We start from the raw sequence: 15,831 nt of genomic DNA, 5'->3' as shown, positions 1-15,831 counted from the left end.
GTGAACCAAGTTCAGCAGAGAGTCACCAAGAGGGTTGGAGACTGGAGCACTTGGCCAGTGAGGAGAAGCTGAGGGAACTGGGCTTGTCCAGTCCAGAGAAGAGATGGCTTTGAGGGGGACATGACACTAGCCTGGCAGTGCCTACAAGGAGGTTACTGGGGAGATGGAGACAGGCTCCTCAGTGGTGAATGACTGAAGGATAGAAAAAAATAGATATAAATGAAACCAAGAGAAATTCAGTCTGTAGAAAAAGAAAACCTGTTTCATAACAGGAAGCAGTTGAAGTGTTTGCCAAAATGAGTTATACGTTCTCCATCCTTGGAGGTTTTAAAGACTCGGCTGGATATATCCTGGAGCAACACTGTATGCTCTCACAGTTGTGCTTTCTTGGACCATCAGGTTGAGCTAGAGACCCCTTGGGTTCCCTTCCTATCTGAATTACTGAATGATACAGTGGCTCAATGAGTTCACAGGAGCTGTTTTTACAGTGAATAAAGTTCTGGTATGTATGGTTTATTCAATACAATGATAAATCTTAAATTATACTGAGAGCATGGGCCATAATCCAAGCCACAACTGCCCAGTTGTGCAGTAACAAGCTGGCTGTAGTTCCATATTCCCTGCTGTTTGCTCTCCTCCTGGCCTCACCAACTGTGCACTTTTGGTTGCCCTGCTTTAGGAAGAAAGCTTGCATACTTGGAGTATTTTTTGGCCACCAGAAAATGTCTTTGTTTTTTCCCTTTCCACAGTCTCCTTCCCAGAGAAGGGAGCCCCCAAAGTGAAAGAGAAGATTGACAAGATTGTGCAAATAATGCTTATGATATTCATATCTGGAAATAATTTCTTGAAAGAAAATGTAGAAATTTTCCTATTTCACCATCCTGTCTTCAGTCCAAGCACACAAAGATGAAATTCCAGAAAAACAGAATACAGACATTCTTATATTCCCAAAGGTTTTCTTTACATTGCTAAAATGATGTCATTTATACACACTTTAAAATTATTTTACAGTATGTGATAGCTGTAAGGGGACTGTAGTTAAAAGAAAAATCAAGTCCCAAGAAATTTTTGTCACATTCAATAAAATCAGAGTACCAATGGAGAGGATTTTAATTAAAAACTTCAAATAAACTCCAGGGAATCAAATAATTTGTGAACTTAACCATATCAGAAAAGCCACAGCTCAGCAGCCTACATGGGTAGACTCAGCTCGTTTCCTAATAGTGTTCTCCAAACAGAAAGTCTTGCCAGAGAGACTCTGTATCCTCATGCTTTGAGGCCAAATTAATAGTCAGCTGGGCACAGAAAGAACCATCCCTTACAACAGAGAAGTGAACTTTAAATTAGCAGCTTCTACTGTAAGGTCCTCTTCCCTTAACTGTTGTTGTAGCTCTGGTGACAAAAGGCAGCTCCTTCCCCAAACTCTTTGGCTGCAAATCTTCTCAAGACAAAATACATTGCCATTCATGTCTCTAGCTCAATGGGATGCCAGCAAAAAATTTTATCTCCTGTGAAAATCTAGTGGAAGACAAACAGTGTCAGTAGGAAGCTCTCCTGCCCGTTCCCTGCTATCTGCCATAGCAAATTCATTTATCAGAACCCACAGGTCAGTCTGGCAAAGATGACAGCAGCATCAGAAGACACTTTGCTGTCTGAATGAGAAAATAAAGACCAAGTACTGAAGAGCAAAATATGAGGTGGTTTTAAAAGGTACATGGATTGGAAAGGAGAACAAAGAGGAAAATAACTACTGATTGGGTATTTTTCTTTTTAGAAAGGACTCAATTTACTTAAAACTATATTTATGGATCAAATTCTCATGACAAATATGATACCATGGGAAGAGCAGTTCAGGAATTGTTCTGCCAGTATTGATCTTCAGTAACTCCCATTTCCTCTTTAATTTTCAAATGCTTGTAAGAATATAATATGTAATTTTAAGAATTGAGCCAATCCTAAAAGTCCTAAAAGTATTCAGAAGAAATCTAATTATGGCCACAACAGCAAACCAGGCTAAAAAAAAACCTAATTGGCTGTAGCACATGTAACAGAATATCTCCATTTAAAGACTAATCATGTACTTATACTGCATGGTCTAAACTGACCCCGAATTTGTATTTTTTTGTTCCTGCAGTTAATTTCTTTCACAAAATTGCTTATAATTTGAGAAGAGTTGGCTTGTAAGACTAATGGTATCCTTTTGTTCTGAGCTTTATGTCCAGTCAAAACACAATTTTTTCTGTGGAGCGCATTTTGGAAAGCCAAGGGGAAATATGGCCTCCTGAACCTCTTTGTGCATGGGGATGGTTAGAATACAGATGTATGGAATTGTACAACACAAATATGTCTGTGGGAGCTACAGGAAAAACTCTCATTTCCTTTCCCTCAGACAAATTTCTGGCAGAGGAGGCAACTGAGAGCAAACTGAGTAATATGGGGCAGCACCTGCCAAAGGGGAGGTACAGGCTAGCTACTTGATGTTTCTCACAGGACAAAGGCTGTTGGCAGGGCTGATTTTCTGTTCATTTTTATTCATTGGCTAAACTCTCTCATACAAGATATTGTTTTTGCACATTACCTAGGAAATACAGCAGAATTTCCATCATCACTGGTCTTTGAAAACCTTCAGACCCTCACAGACATGGTTCATCTTGCCTGGAGAGCAGGGACAAGGATTGTTTGATGTTTTGGTCCTTTGCATTCCTACTTTTCTGTCATTTATAGAGAATAATTTATAAACCAAATGGAAGTTGTATTTATGCAGTGTTTTGCATTGCACTAGATTATTAAAATATCTTCTATGATCTTCTGTACAAAGTAAATATTTTAAAGAAGCTGTAATATATAAAAGAACTATCTTTTTTACAATATCATCTATATACCCTTTCCCTTCTTGTTTTTCAGACTCATCTGTTTACATTAAGATCCATAAAGGAAGGAGTGTCTCCATTCTGTGTCTGAACATTGCCTAATCTGTTAAAATTCCACTTCTTGTTGGCCCCTATAGGCACTTCCATGAATAAAACTAGCAAAAATAGTAAATTGTGATTTCTAGGTTATAGCAATGTTACATAAAAGGTCCTCATTTTTGTTTTGACTTTAGATTTTAGCAGACCCCCTACTAGGTGTTCTGGAGCATTTTTATGCCTTTCAAAAGATGTGTACACATCACAGGTCTTCTTCTCTACTTCTTTAATATTTTACTAAAAATCAAATGGTGTGAAGTGCAGGACTCTTTTTTAAAGCAAAATTTAGAAGCAGCAATGCCTGGAATACACAGCTGAGTTACTCCTGTCAGACAAGGGTAAAAATCCTTTTTTTTTTTCTGTTAACAGACTGCCACAGTTTTTTAATAGTACTTTTTACCTATCTGGTTGCTACTCATTAAAGAAAAAATCCCAAAGCAAACAAAAATTAAATAAGTCTTTGATCAAAATTGGAAGTTGGCAGCTGCAGTTTCCCAGGCATAAGATTACTCAAGAACAAAGGTAAATAATAGTGGTAGCAGCCTGCAACCTAGTAGTGTATTGGACTTCAACCTACTAGGGACCAAATTACTTTATAAGCTCTCATTCATACATGTTTTGCAGCAATACTGTCTATTTATCTATTAGTCCAACACTGGAGTCTGGAGGGGGGAAGGGAGAAGGAAAGAGGACATGCCATTGATATTCAACAGTGCACAGCTGTTTCAGAAAAAAAAAATTAAAAGAAGTAAAGAAAGTATTCAGCTCTAGGCTGAATTTTTGAAGGTGGTATACACAGAATTTGGCCAGGTCACAAGGCCATGTGATTTCTCCTAGTCACAATCTGATTGTTGTTTCAGGTTTCTGAATTTATATCTCCTCTAGATTCCCATCTATGTCTGAAGAATGCAAGACACGGCTCAAAGGCAGTACAAAAGTGACTTATAGCAAGGCCAGGTCCAACCATTCTACAGATGCATCCACTCTCAAACTACCAACACCATTGCTCACACGAGTTCATGTTTACACACAGTACTGCTGGTAGAGCCAGTGGCTGAGGTTGTGTGACAGCTAATATGCTCCTTCCTCACTGCTGAAAATTGATTGCATTTAATTAAATGCAAAGAAGTTAATGTCAAAATCAGACTTACAATGTCAAACCCCAAATTCAGGTATCAGCTCTTTAAAAAGTTGAAACAAGTTCTTAGAAGTTTGAATCCATCCAAGGTTCACATTCTTTCCCCAGTGGTGAAGGCTGACCTCTGCCACTTAGAGCAAGCACAGCCCTTTGCTGTGCCCTCCAACAGTCTCAGGAGTAAGGCCAACTTTAGAAGGAAAGTGGTGTCAAATCATTATAGGGAACATGGCATAAATTAGCCTTTCCAGGGTTGAGAGAAGTGTTTCTGTCTTGAACCAAAAGCCAGCACAGAGCTGTCAGTCCCTACTGGGGATCCACCCTGTTGCCACAGTATGCAGCTGTCTTCTCTCTTCCACTCAGAAGCAGAAGGGAGCATATGGCTTTGTACATTTATCTTCTGTGGCACAGCCTTTTAACCTCTGCATAAGGGAAAAGGAATGTTGAGAAAATCCTACCTTTGTAGTGCTGTATTAATAATCACCGAGTGCAAATTTGCAATCATCTAAACTAAACACTTGAGTTTGATTTCTTTTTAACAGAAATTTTAGCCCAGCAAATATGATTTCTGATTATCACTTACATTCCCAGGATACTATATTAAAATGACAGCTTTAAAATATGATTATAGAGTGCACTAGAAGCCCTCTCCTTTTTTAGCAATCTGTTTTTTCCCTAAATAAGAGTAGGAACTCCTTAAATAGATTTCATTAAAATGGATGTTTATTGATAAATATTATAAAACCAAATTACTATAGGAATAGCACAATAAGGCTTGTATTACTTGGCCATTAGTACAGTTTTGGGTAGCATGAAGTTTCCCAGTCTGGAGCTTTTTGAAGCACAGTAGGTGCATCTTAATAGGCCAATGAAACATGGCATCTTGTGTCTTTCTGCAGTACACTGTGGAGTGAAACGAGCTGCATTTCAGTGAGAACATATTGATTGCTTTTAGCCAAAAAATGGATGAGAACATTGTGTTCCATACATGTTGGGAGAACTGGCAAATTGTGGCATTTCTCCCTGATGACACAGAACTTCATGGAAAGTTGTGAGTCATATGAGATAGGAATCTTGCCTAAACTAAGACATTTTTGACACTGCAGGCAGCCTGCATGGTGTCCAGCTGTCTCTCCAGAAGGTGCCAGCCTCTTCTAGATCTTCTTTCATCTTCACTGGCATTTCTACACAGATGTCTCACATACTTGATGTCATCTGGTGGACTTCATATCTGAATGACTGCCATTGCAACCTCTACCTCCTATAATAAACCAGCCAGACTAGTACATAAATACTTCAGCCATGAGCTAGGGATAGAGAGACATATGGATTGGCAGGTGGATAGGTAAGCTCTCTCCAGACTTTCCATGGAGCTTTGCTGTTGAGGAATTCTTGCTCTTCCCAGATGATAGGGAGTAAGTAACGGAGCTGCTCTCGGTGCAGCTGAGCCATCTGATGCATTTCTCACCAAGACCTTCTGCTCCTCAAAGATTAATTCCTGCAAGGCCTTCTCCCTGAGCTCTTTGGCTCTTCTTCAGAAGGAGCAGAACTAAGAACAACTGCCTGTTAACACCTCACAAAGCTTCTCAAGTATCTCAAGTGTCCTCTCTGTGGGTATCTAACAATGACAGCAATTTCAACCCAATGCACTGAGCTTTCCTCATCCAGTCATGATTCAGTCAGTCTTATCAGAGTTCAGAATTACATTGCCACAACTGCTGCAGATATTGGAAAGACAGAAAAAAACTATTAAACCAGAACAGATTAATTTAGAAATGTTCTAAATGTTCCCATTACTCTATTGGTCTCAATACATACTTTTTTGGTTTAGTGTATGAACTTTCACATGTTTATATTTGTGTCTAGTACTTTATCAGATCTTAAAGAGCATATAACAATAAATTATCCCAAACTTGTATGCTGTGATAACTTAAGAGTATGGCAAGGCTTTTGAGTTTTCTAGTGCACTGAAAAAAGATTACATTAGTGCTTCAAAAATAGAGTGAAGTAAATAAGTTCTGACAGTATAAAGAAATGTTGGAGAGATTAGAATCAAGTTAGCTAAAGAGCATCTCTGTTTATTCAGAACAGAGTTTGATGTGCTAACTGTTAAACATTAATGTAGTATCTTGATGGATTTTGTACCTACACACTTTAACATCAGACAAAAAAGCTTTAAAAATAGCTCACTGTAATATGTGCTTCATTTATTAAAAATGTATGGACAAAACAGATTGCATTTTTAATCGTCGTCACATTCTTGTCATTGTTCTCACAGTGAAAATCACAAATTCTGTTTTGAAGCTGAAAATGAATTGCAGTTGTCATTAAATGTGGGTGTTTACAGATGTTATTAATTGCCAAAATAGTACACTGTTCTCAGCAAGAGAATGCTTCATTTATACTCTAGAGAGCTGAAAGCTAGCCTAAGAAGGAAAGAGCACTTAGCAGCTTTTGAGACATGAAGAACATGGCACATGGACATTTTCTGTTTCTTGCCTTTTGTTGTTGATAACGTGCAGTAGTTTTTACTGTGTTTCAAATATCTTTTATCAAATTTCACCAATAACTTTGGCAGCTAGAACATGGTTCTAGTCCTTCTGATTTTTTCATACCTCTTATAAAGTCTTGAAAACTGGCAATTTTCAAGGTTGATGATGAGATGAACAGCATCCAAAAGCTTCTACACCTTGTGTTACCCTTCTAATTCTGCTGATCCACAGAGTCACAGACTCACAGTGCCACAAAATTTCCCTCAGCTTTCATTAAATTCAGTAGGAGATTCAAACTCCATCCATTTTTCAGGATCAGGAAATTAGTTTCTACCAGAAATATGTTATGCAAAATATATCTGCTCTAATAAAAATCTTTCCTATTTAAGAAGTGTTTTGCTCCAAAATTTTTTAAACTGCTTTGCATCAATGGAAATCAGAATTAACATTTTTAAATTATGATAGGAAACTGAAGGCAGGACTGGCCTGTAATTATCTTGCCTGTTCCAAAATAATTTGAATCTTAATAACATACAATTGACTGTTCTCTTTCAGGAATCAAAATGCTGGTGATTAAGACAGACATTCCAAATAAACAAGTATGTATGCAGATTCTGGCAGGTAATAGAATATGTACAAAATGAACGCAATGCCTATATTTAACTTTCAAATTTTAATTTTCAAATTAGCCTGTTAAATTTTTTCAGAATGTTTCTGTTGTTTTAATAGGAAAATGTAGAATGGGTCCTGTGGTCAAAACATTAACTTCTAATTCCCTAGTAGAGTATCCAAAGCCACTATATTTGAGTAGAAACATTACTTACTCTCTATACATTTCAGTAGCACCAAATAGCATTACTGTGACAAAAACATATACCAAGATGTCACTCACAATTTTTTCTAATATGTGTATTTTGTTGTGTCTGCCTACTTTTTGAAAGACAAATACAAGAGTAAAAAAGTGGTCCATGTAAAAATAACCAAGTGAGTAAAAAAAAAAAAATATAACGCAGTTGAGATGTATAGCTCCTATCTGTACTGCTTCACACTACCGCTTTCCAGCATCATGGTGTTTTACAGATATGTGTTTGACAGCTCAGTAGCAAAGTATATTCCCACTTTGGGTGGAACATTGCAATTCTGCAGGATGTTGATTCATTGTGAGTTAGTCCAGTTGGCAAGTTAATTAATGTCAGTCAAAAAGAAGAGTTATAAATATCTCCATACACTATGCTCTTCCTTTTGCATCTTCAGCCCTACTACATATGATGGGTTTGACCCAGGCACAATCATTAGGTTAACTTGAGTTGTGACTTGCTTAAGTTGATCTTTTAAACAGTTAACCCTTGCTTTAACACAGCAACTCCTTACCGAAGGACACCTCAAAGCACAACCCTTTGAGGCTCAGCAGGAGCTTACGAGCAGATGGTGAGTGCTTTTGTGCTGAAAAATGCTTTAAAATGATCACACAACAGAATGCTTAAACTAAGATTTCACCTTAGTCATGCCATATTTCTTACAGGATTTTTCAAAAATATTTTCCAAATTGGGGATCTGCTGAACATTGTCAGGAAATGGGTCTATTGGGTTTGCAAAATGCTGGAAAAAAATGTGATTGCACCAAAGCAGAGTATTCTTCTCAGATAAGATGGCAGCAGCACAGTGATTGTAGGGCTGGAGAAGGGGAAGCACTGCAATCATGTTTGTGCAGCAGCACTGCAAATATTTTCTATTTGCATTTGACAGTGTGCAGGTCCTTGGTCCATACAAACATCTGCAGATGACATGACATCATTCTGTGCCCACGAGGCAGTAGTTAGGTACCAGCTGACTGCTCTGCAACTGCACCCCTGAGCTCAGCCAGCTTGGGCTTTGATTCAGCTTTGCTCAAGGTGACCGTTGAAGTCCTCCTAGATCCTGTCTGAGAAATCACATCGACAAGTTTCCAGTGAGTTTTTTTAGCTGTGTTCTTTCAACTGAGACTTCCCTCTCCACAAATTGTTTTCTTCCTGGTGCCTCTGTCTTGTTTTAATGGAAAATACCAGGTGCTGCTCATGTTGCTGTAAAACAGCCAGAGACACTCGGGCAAGGGATTCTAGCATGTGGTGAGAAAGACTGGTACATGGCCAGAGCATTTCCCATCAGGTGCCTTCCTCCTGTCTGTTTACTGCTGCAAATCCTTTCCTAGCAAGCCATCTCCGCCCCCACACTGACTTTAGGAGCTCAGGTGTTTATCACAGAACACAGTGCTTATCACAGAGCACAGCCTCCCACTCTCTGGGCCAAGTTCAGGAAAGACAGACATTTCAATGCCTCAGCTTAATTACACACATTATTTATTGGCTCCCACATCTTTCCATTGATTGTTATGTCAGAACCTAATTTAACAGTAGCGGCGTGGCAAGGAACAGAGGGCACCCAGGGGCTTAAGGCATTTGCATTGTTTTCCTAAAATATCCTGAATCATGTTGATATTTTCTCTTCTCTCTAAGGAATTGAAGAATATACACTAAAATTAGAACTAAGCATTTTGACACATGAAGTCAAGGAGAGTTTTGCCATCAGCTTTATGCAGCACGATTAAACCATAGCTGGACAGCTGCTAACACGGCAAAAAGCTGTCCATGTGTTAATATATTTTTATGACATCCAGATGTATACATTTACAAGCCCAGGAAAGGGCAGCTTTGGTAATTTGAGTTGTAATAGGTATTTTCTAAATTGACAGAAATGTTTCTCTGTCTGCTGCTCTTTAATATGTGGTAGATCCAGTCACTTGCCAGGAAGATTTTTAGCCCTATACTCCACTGCTTATTTGAAATATTTATGTCTCGTAGTAAGTTGGGAAGTGCTTTGTCAGTATAATAATAAGATAATAAGCAGGAACATACAAGTCTAAATATGCAAATTCTAAGGAAAAGCCTAGATTTCTTCTGAAGTGATCAGCACAGAGCAACTGATGTCAAATTGTTAGGAATTTGAATGAATGAAGAGTTTCTGTTGCTCTGGTCCTGCAATCCAGACATCATCTCATGGGGCATTAGATGCATGACCCTCCCACTGGAAAAAAATTCAGATTCTTCCATGTCCTGAAGTTAAGATTCTTTCATTTGTACTGTTGTGTCATTTTTTTGATGCCTTACAGGAAGATGAGTCATTATGGAGAAGGCTTGACACTCTGGCAAGAGGAAGATAGGAATAATGAATATGGGTGAGGACATGGGAGGAGAAGGCAGAAGAGATGACTGGAGTGTTGATATTGCCTGCAACTGACAGCCTCAGAAAAACTAATTAGGGCTGAGGAAGCTGAAGAATTCTATATGAGAAAATGGAGTTTGAATATTAATAGGCTCTTCTCTATTATTTCCCAATTTTAAATCCATTAAATTTGAAGGGGCCTAAAGTTTGGGAAAACACATTTCCTTATTCTTGTGACATGATGAACAATGCAAGGATTAGAAGGTAATAGTTTTTGCAAGTGTCCAAATCCATGTGTATACTGGGGTTAGCACGTAGCTAATGCACAACTGAAGTTGCACTTACAGAATTCCCTCTTCAAGGGTTTCTATGAAATTTAATGGTAAACTGGGCTCTGTTTCTGAATAAGCTTGGCAGTGTCACTCAGTATTTGCCATCAGACAAGGAAAAAGCATTGTACACTGTATTTTTCATTTGTTTTGCTATTATGCTGTTTTAAGAATGATTTACCATTGCTTGGCTCTGTGATTCATTTGATTGTTTTCCCTCATTTCAAGATGAATCGTAGTTTTTAATCTGTTTGCTGTCATGTCTCATTTCACTGAAACACACATATTGCTCCTATTGCCATGCAAATAGGTGCTATATCAATAAAATGTATTATTATGATTATCAGAGTGAAAGCACCCCTAGTCATCTGTTACAGTGTGCTCTTTGCCAGACTCTGTGCTCGTGCTCACAGTCCCTCTCCCCGCTTCTGCTGGCAGAGCTCTGGTGAGACGGCATTTCTGAGCCGTGGAGGCTGAGAAGCATCAGGAGGACCAGAGTAAATGGAAGTAATGGGGCAGATTTATCACTGATACTTCCACAGAATTACAGCTTGCTTTCCTGAGGCACAAAACAGCGATGAGAATACAGCTGTGAGTTTTGAGCTCATCAGACCTCAGGGAATGGAGATGGCAGGTTGGCATTTGGGTGAGAAGCCTCCCAGGAGCACCCACAGCCACAGTCTGACAACTGTATTCCCCTGTCTTTCTTCTGCATTTACCTGCTGGATGCTCTCCTGCCTCAGCTGCCTCCCTAAGGAGTAAAAGCAGCAAGTGCAGACTCACAAAAGCATCCCCCCCATCTGCCTTTGCCCAGCTTTTCTTCAGTCAGGCAGTGCATGGAAGAGCACACCTGGGGATATGGGAAGCAGTTCAGGGTGGGAATAGCTTGACAGGGCTATAGGTCCTCCCAGTCTTACTAACAACATTGCTGTAATGTAGTGAGGGTGTTTGTCTGAGTGTTTGAATTGTAAACTGAACTCCTGGAGATATGAATGTGACAGCCAGCCATCTCTTGCTTTGCTCAGAAGGATGAGGGTGCCTGACATGTTCACTTCAGAATGACATCTGCTTGCCGATAAGAAACCTCAAGGAATGTATTTTGGAGTGCTGTCTGCATGGGTGTGTTGGGGAGGAGGAGGAAGACATCTTACTTACATTCTATTAATCAAATTGTTCTGCTATAAACCAGAATTTTTTTGTGCTAAATTACGCCAAAAAATTAAATGTGTTTCCTGGATGCCTGGGTGGAAAGGGCTGATCTGTATCAGTTCCAGGGCCTGATCTATATCGGCTCCAAATACACAGTAATTCATTATATTCTCTGGACTCCTGAGAGAGCCTAGTTAGCCTGCATTGGTTACATCTTGCTGCTGCTGCCACTTTCTCTGCTGGCATGTAATGTACCTACAGGCACTAGACTTCCTAATTACTTGTGTTCTTACTGCAAGCCAAGACTGGCCATATTTTATAATGCTCCTAAGGGAATGAATATATTCAGCCTGTTGAAGCTGAATGCTCTCTGGATTCTTAAAGGTTTTCTTATCATTTATCCCAGCCACCAGCTGGGGTGTCTTGCAATCTGCTTCTATTGGATTTCTGATGACTACATGCAGGGGCCACACCAGGGAGCTTGCACTTACATTAGAGGGGTACCTCAGAGTGGAAAAAAGCCTGGCCAGGTGTAGGGCACAGGGAGAAGGAAACTGCCAGACTGCAGTAGCTCTCCATGACATGGAAATGTTATTGTAAGGTTTAGGCCAGGACGTGTAGAGGATTTTAAAGCCCGGTATATATTGTGCTGGGGAAGGGAGCATGGAAGGCAGGACAGCTGCTTAAGGAGGCAAATGTCATGTGATACAGTCTCAGGGGAATTGTTGACTCTGAAAGAGGAATTAGGAGCAGGCACTGCAAGAGATGGCTGAGATATCTAGAAAAAAGCACAGCTTGAGAACATATAGACTATGATGTATGCATGCAGTGCCCTTTAACCTTGACCTATAGAGACATACTCCACACCACAGCCTCCCCTTTCCTTGCAGGACTCTAACAGCTGCTGGTGGCACTGTCAGGCAGAGGGAAAACTATCCTGAGTCCTGGCTGTAGTATCACATGTCGTGTCAGCAGCAGTGGCAACCAGTAACATGCAACACGTTTGTAGAGTGAATGCAATGTGGAGAATGCACTTGAAGTTATTGGAGGCTGACATGAAGAGTCCATGGTGCAGATAAATCAGGAGACAAACGACCTCCAATACCTTTGTGGTAGTGCAAAGGGGCATGGGAAGCTGCACGTGTGATGTGAGCCTGAAGAAGGCTGAGCCCACGGGGCAGTGCAGTGTGGACACAACTGTGTGAAGCCAGTTGGCACGGTGAGCTTGAGCGCCTGTGCTCACAGCTCCGAGCAGCGCGGCTGAGCCACTCCCCACTGAGCTGCCCTCCTCGCTAAGGCTGGCAGGCACTGGGTGCTGGGAACTGGGTAAGAAGCAACTCAGCTTCTGCAGAATTTGGGATGATGTCAGTATTGCCTCAGTTCTCCACCCTAACCCCTCTGCAGCCCAAGGGTGGCAAATTACCAGCACTGAGATCCTCTGCTCTTTTGGTGCATTTCTGTTCTGACTTCTCCTGAATCCTTGAAGAAATATCTTATGATAAGCTACAGCAGAAATATTAGTGTATTTTTAACAGTGACAGCTTTTATTACCTAGCTGACAAGTTATCCAAAACCAGCTCTGTATTTGTGCAAGAGGGCCAGAGAAGAAAGCTGACTTCCTTGACATCTCTGTTCTTAGTTAACACATCCCAGTGTTCCCCAATGTCAGCCTTGTTCCAGTTTTTACAAGTGATCCTCTTTTAAATCCAGCTTTTCATAGCCACTCTCAGGGGTTGTTATAACTCCAGTGGTTCACTTCTATCAGCTCCACAGCACCTGCTGCACCTTCCACCTTCCCCATCTCCATGCTGTGCCTCCCAGTGATCAGGGGACAGAGACTTTTTGCTGGCAATCTCTGCTCAGCAAGGAAGGGGCATCCCTAGGGATGCTTGTCTTGCTGGAGTGGTGCTTGATTCATGCCAGGAGCATTCTGCAAATGTACTGAATTTCATTGATTTGCTAAAGGAGAGCAGTAGAAATAGTTGTGAACTCATCCCAATGAGAAACTTTTCCCTCATAAGTAAAAACCAGGTATTTTCTGGGAGAAATATCACTACTTGCTTTGATGAGACCTTTAAATGCAACAAGATAACATTTGATGCATGGTAAAAACCATCAGAGAACAAAAAAACGACGGTTCTGGATGTATTGCTGATCTAGACAAACTGACACTGACTCATTGCCAGCTCATGTGGAACACAATCATAAAAATTTACAATTTTAGTTATTTTCTGCTGAAGTGAAAAGCCTGGAGGAGTTGTACATGTTCACTGAGGTGTACAGTGTCAAGGGACAGATCAGCAGGCTCCCAGCTGCTGAGCACATGTGCGACATTTATGCTGGTCTGAACCAACACTTCCTGTCTCAGAAAAAAAACCCTTACATGCTACAGGAATTGTCTGGGGACTCAGTTTCTCTGATTTGTCTGTTTCTAATAAAAACTGGTATTTTTCATTTTGGTTATCAAAGAATTGAAATAAACATCAACAGGAAATATTGAGATTGTCTCAGAATCAGCCCATAAGCAGAAAAGCTGAGCAAGTAGGATTTCAAAGTTGCTTGATACAGACAATGCAAACACATCTGCAAATGGCCAAAATGTGCCACTTCAGAGCTGAGCCTCCAGAGCCAAATCTTTGAGCTTGATGGAGCTGGGTGGACTGTGGGGGCAAAGCTTGGGCTTGCTTCTGTGCTTGGGTTTCACTGCCAGGAAATCAGGATGCGTCCTCCAAGCTGGAGTTAGAGGATGAGACAAAATTGCAGGCAACCACAAGTAAGCAGGGAATGCCAGGGAGCAAAAGTGCAGTGACAATAAATGAAAATGACTGTGTGGGTGCACCTTCCAACTAGCTCAGCTGCTGTGAAACATGGGATCTGTGGAAAAGATAAGGGGATTTAGGCAAGGCAAACAGCCAGTTACTCTTGGACTGAAAAAAAGGGAAGAAGGGCTTTCCTATGTCACTTCACAGAAAACCCTGCCTCTTGATGAAAGTGGTTATTTGACAGGGTGAAGTGCCTTCCAACACTTCCATTTTATTATCTGTATGACTGAAGAGTCTTTCTTACCTAAAAAAGTGGAAGAAGAATGAGAAAATTTATCTGGAGTTGCTGAACTTTTATTTACCACTGAATCTTAAAGACAACTTCAAAACTGCCGTGTTCCGACTTCCATGACAACTTGCTCAAGAACTAGGATATCCATCATGAAATGCATGTTCTAAAAAAAGTCCTCTGCAGAATTTCAGCTACTTCAGCTGAGTAATTCAGACTATCTATATCTCAGTAACATCTGGTATATGTGTTTGTTGCTCAGCTTTGGTTTGTAAATATGTTTGCTCTTAGCAGCATTTGTTAATATAATTTTCCTTGTATGGGTGGATTATTTTTCACTGTGTAGCACTGTTAGGAATTTCCTATTTGTAACAACATATCTTGGCAGTTCTGTCAAAATACATACAATCATTAAAAGCAAATAGGTAACCAGTATTAAATTGCACTGAATGCTGGTTATGTTCTAGATTTAAGTAATCCTGAGTAGAGGCTATTGATTTTACTGATCTGTGAATGTTCAGCACTTCTGAGACCTGGGTCTGTAAAGTGGTGTTGTTTTTATTGCTGTCCAAACTAATAACCTTAATGCCTAAGAATTGTTCTTTCCTCTCTTGAAAATAGCAATCATATTCTTACTGGGACTCTTACACTCTCTGCCAAAAGACCAGTGCAAATGACTGCAATTTCTAGCATACAAAAATTTTAAAATAGCATGATAAGACCAGCCTGTACATAATCTGTCTTTATCACATCAGAGATTGAAACTTCCTGGCAATTTGAGAAAAAGCCATTAATACTCATAGCCTTCTATTAGCCAAGCCAGATTTGTTTTAATTTTCCTTTGGCAATAGCAGTAGCTCCTTGAGACAGCACAAGCAGCTACACCTGAGCAGAATCCAAAAAGGATACCTTGCTTCCACCACAGAAATGTTAACTCTTGCACTGTGGCTGTGAGAGAGCTTTGGTGGCAGGGCAGTCCTCCTGACTGTCAACCCTTATTTTACTCAGCATAACTCAGTGTGGAGATTCACCTCACCTGCACCACACCCCATTCCTGAAAAGCTTTTCATGCTTTTCCGAGGCAGACACTCCTGGTTTGTTTTGCTGAGAAAGAAGACACAATGCAATCTCCAAATGTGGAATTTATTGGTGCTATAAAGTCAAGTATTCCTAGAGATATTGATAATATCATGAGGCAATAATTTGACTTTATTTGACTTTGATTAAGCCCATTTCTAGGTGATTCGTTTTTGAGGTCTGAAGTGAGTCCTCCATAACATGATTTTCATTCTGCTTGTGAAAGCTGTGAGCTTGCAAAATCATTCAGGACCTCCCTTTTGGAGTCAGTTCGCCTGAACTGTTGGATGATGGTGACTCCCCTGACATTTTCCTCCTGAAGGTGATAGCAGAGCTACCTTTCCAATCTTTTCCCCCACCAACACCAACTATTTTTGTATTCTGTTCTCATCACAATTCTAGTGAGAATCGTGCTTTGCAAACTAAATAGGGGG

General features: G+C 40.2%; 1 long non-coding RNA gene across 1 annotated transcript; it reads left to right on the top strand.

Moving 5' to 3' along the window:
* The first annotated feature begins 7,213 nt into the window (after positions 1 to 7,213).
* On the top strand, positions 7,214 to 10,393 carry LOC117005007. The gene is made up of 3 exons (XR_004419738.1): positions 7,214 to 8,021; positions 8,340 to 8,541; positions 9,739 to 10,393. It is a non-coding gene; the product is annotated as an uncharacterized LOC117005007 (long non-coding RNA).
* Positions 10,394 to 15,831: the final 5,438 nt, after the last annotated feature.

The sequence above is a fragment of the Catharus ustulatus genome, chromosome 1, assembly GCF_009819885.2.
Source record: "Catharus ustulatus isolate bCatUst1 chromosome 1, bCatUst1.pri.v2, whole genome shotgun sequence".
NCBI lineage: Eukaryota > Metazoa > Chordata > Aves > Passeriformes > Turdidae > Catharus > Catharus ustulatus.
This window is presented reverse-complemented; position numbering and strand designations above follow the sequence as displayed.